The following is a 4132-nucleotide window of genomic DNA, read 5'->3' on the forward strand; positions in this document are numbered from 1 at the left end:
GTTTCCATTGGGTCAGAGAATACACTTCCACATAGTTTTAGAGGAGAAGGTTCAGAGAAGAATGATGGTTCTGTTTAAGGTTGCCCGTTGACCCGAGGGACTTCAAAGAGATTTAGATTACAAGAAAAACCTCTGACAGATACCCACGAAAGCAAGATTAAAACAATAATATACTGTACACAGTCAGCCACGGCCCAAAGACTTGTCAACCCGCGTCTGTCAAAATGCTCAGAGTTGGAAACCTCCATCCTAGGCAGCCAGGTGAGACTAATCCAGAGAAGCTTTAGGCAGGAGATAAATTTAAGCTGTTTTGAAAGGGGTCTATTCTAGTCAATTGGCAAAGACTCTTAAAGCACAGGATTAGGTATTTTAATTTGATTACTTAAAGTAATGTGGAGCCACCTCAGTGTTCTGAGAAAAGTTGGTATAAAAGTTGTTTGGAAGATGACTCATTTCCATGGCTTTCGACCTCAGCTGCGTACAGAATAATAACCTGGTGTGGGGCTGGGGGGTGCTTGGAAAAGCCCCAGTTCCCAGGCTGTACCCCAGACCAATGAAATCAGTAGTTGTAGGGGTAAGACTCAAACATCAGTGTTTTTAAAATTTCTCTGAATGATCCCAATAAACAGTCTTAAGTGCTTTAAGTGGAGAGAGACTAGAAAGGTTAGTAAACAGGCTGGACATTGGAATCTGACCTAGCTTTGCAAACAGAGATAAAAAGGGGTGAAGCTAAAAAAAAAAAGTATTCCGAAGGAGAATTTGTTTGGACTTTGTGATGTGTACGTCAGTCGCGGTTTTCCACAGAGCTCTACTGCAGCAGTGTCCCGGCTCTCTTGATGACGAATTAGTTGGAAAACAAGCAGGTAGAATGCACTTTGCTAAAATCAGGGGCTTTTTACTATGAGCAAAATGTTCAGCTTCTGTAGCAACAAAGCAGGCCAGAAAGAAGAAAAAACCCCAATCCTATTAAGGTATATAAACGTCTGCTTATATCCCAAGGAGGAAATGAAAGCCAGCGATGGATGCTTCTGAATTAAGAACCAAAGTTCAGACCTGAAATTGAGTTATTACAGTTAAGAAATATTGGGCGGTGGTAAAATTATGATCGCTTTAGAGTAACCTTGAAGGAAATGAAAAGTCACACTATTTATTGAGGACTCAGAAGAGAAGGATTCACCATCATTTTCAATCATAACATTGGCCTCTCCTGGAATGAAGGATTTGAACTGGTACAGGAAATAGATGGCGGTGTCTCAGAAATGATGGCCTCTCTGAGAGGTGCCCTGGCAAAGCAAGGCGGGAGTTCTGAGGCTCAAGTTCGATCATTTTAAACAGCCTGGCATGTCCCACCTTAACAGTTTAGAGAAAGGGCACAATGTCATAAAGTAGGACTATAATGTATACATATAAAAGTAGTAATTCATAATACAAGAGTCCTGACATCCCAGTGGTTATGTATGGGGCAGCTAATTGCCAGGTCGACAGTTCGAAACCGCCAGCCATTTCAAGGCAGAACGATAAGACTTTCTACTCCTATAAAGAGTTAGTCTTGGAAACCGACAGGGCAGCTTGGCCCTGCCCTTTGGGTTATAATCTGTCGGAATAAACTGGATGGCAGCAAGTGAGAAGGGTTTCATAATATAAATAATGGTTATTTGATAAATTATAGACATTGAAGGAGTAACTTCATTGGCAAGAGCATCCTGAAGAAAGGATTTATTTGAGCAAAGTCATTCCCCCACCTTTGATGATGATCTGAGCCTTTTAACAGGGCTGAGTTGTCAACATGGGAAACAGAGTTGGGCTGTACGTGAAAGAGAATTGTGACTGTATTCATGCTTCTAAATGCTCGGTTCCTGGTAGACCCAGAGCAAAGGTTACTGGCCAGAGCTGATCCTTGCTGCTAGGTAGGTCTACAAAGGGGCATGATAAGGATTCATTAAGGTCCCTGGGTGATGCCCACAGTTTGAACACAAGCCCTGGTGGTGTAGTGGGTTATGCATTTGGGATAACAAGGTCAGCAGTTCAAATCGACCGGTGATTCCAAGGGACAAAGATGAGACTGTCTGCATCCATAAAGATATATAGCCTCAGAAACCTAAAAGGGGTGGTTCTAGTTTGTCTTCTAGGGTTGCTATGGGTTGAGAGTTTGAACTGACCACCCAGAGGCACCTCAAAAGAAATGCTTAGTGATTTGCTTCAATAAAGAAACCAACTGAGAAAAACCGGTTCCAGTGCATAACTGGTTTGGGTTTGGGGTTTATAAGGTGCCAATAGCACCCAGAGGATTTCAGGGCAAGTATACTAGCTGGGTCAGAGGCAGGATGGTGAGGTTGGGGGTGAGAGAGGAGGAGAAACGAAACGTTCTCAGGCCTGGGGAGAGCTTAAGAGGTAGGAGTCACTGGCCAGTGGGTAGGCAGCAAGCAGGCCAGAGCCAGGGAACAAAAGAAGTTGAAGGCCTCAGAGCCCTTGAAAAGAGAAGCCTTGGTTCCCCCGCCCACCCCCACCCCCACTCCCGCCCACCCCCCTCCCCCACCAAGTCCAGGGCCTCTAGTCAGTTCACTCTGGTTCAATCTCATGTTGAGAATTTGCATTCATACTGAATCAGTCTGTGTTATCAGGATCCCCAAGTGACTCAGGTGGACATAGAAATCTTGCAAACATGTAGATTGTGGGTCTTATTAGCATGTAAAGGAGCCTTGGCTGCATAGTGTGATCAGCAAGGTCAGCAGTTCTAAACCCCCAACTGCTCCTGGGGAGGAAGATGGTGTTTTCTACTCCTGTACAGATAGAGTCTCAAAAACTCACGAGGGGCAGTTCTACCCTGTCCTACAGGGTCACTATGGGTAGGCATCGCCTCGATGATGGCATTGCATTTGGTTTGGATGAGAAACATGTCCATTCTGACTTAATCCAAATATTGGCAGAAAATGGCAATCAACAGACACTGATTGCATGCACTCCCCTCCCCACCCCCCACTGGTCAAACTGGAATGAACCAGTTGGAAGCGCCCTGTTCTGTTTCTGTCACTGCCTTGCCTCCCTATTGGGTACATGGCCAGTCCACTTCGTGTCATCCAACTGGCCTGACGACAAGAAGGTTGTGTCACCTGTCTGGCAACCTCTGCACCCTTAGTACATGCGAGTCTCCTCAGTCCTCCCCACCTACCCTCCTCAGGTCAGCTCTTCTCCAAAAAGAGCTCGAAATGAACACTGTACCGAGTCGCCCTGCATGTTCGTTTGCAAAATTAATGATCCTAATGGAAAGGCAGATTAATTTCTGATGCTTGGTTGAAGCTATAGAGACAAATTACTGTTCCAGGGCCTGAGCCGTCCTAACACACCTCACTCCTAACATCCTCCTTCCATGCCAGTCACGTCATAAAGAGGGGAGACAATACAGCCTGCAGCTCCATCTTTGAATTCTAAGGGCCACTGATTCTGGCAACGTTTACCAAATGCCTGGTTTGGGCAAGGTCTGTGCAGGGTACCCCGGAGACGCTGCCCAGAGGAAGCATCACTCAAGCTATGCCACACATGTTGCACTTTCTACACCCGTGATTCGAGAAGACTGCAGTAAACATTCAGTAAACCTTAGCAGAACAGCTTTCCCCAAAGCTCCCATCTCAGGTCTGAGGGTTCACAAGCAGTCTTTGGGGACTGGGTAGATAGATGCAAAGCGAGCTTTGTTTTCCTAGCCAGAGGCCTCTGCTGCAGTGCACCGTTCAGTTGCTCTCAATTGGAATATTAAATCGACACTCCCGTCAGTGTTTCATCTGCACACCCGGACACACATCGCAATTCGCTCTCTTCTCAGAGGCTGGCCTGCGTGCTGGCCAGTGCTCCGACTGGGACCTCCCCCAGATGTTTGCTAGGAGCACAACAACTGGTGTCCCGGAGCACTGGGCCCAGCAGGCGCTTGGACTTGGAGGGAGGTTCCATGCTATGAAAAGAGCCAGTGTCTGTGTCCTGTGTGAATCACAGTCCCCGGCTGGGGTTATGGGAGAAAATCCATGCAGGACAGTGCCACCGAGTGAGCGCCATGCAGATCAGAACGTGGTGTGTGTGTGTGTGTGTGTGTGTGTGTGTGTGTGTGTGTGTTTCCCCGGGGCTTTCCCATGTATCCTTTGTG

This window comes from Echinops telfairi, unplaced genomic scaffold (genome assembly GCF_000313985.2).
Source record: "Echinops telfairi isolate 266 unplaced genomic scaffold, ASM31398v2 ScPeMD7_23;HRSCAF=83, whole genome shotgun sequence".
Classification (NCBI taxonomy): Eukaryota; Metazoa; Chordata; class Mammalia; order Afrosoricida; family Tenrecidae; genus Echinops; species Echinops telfairi.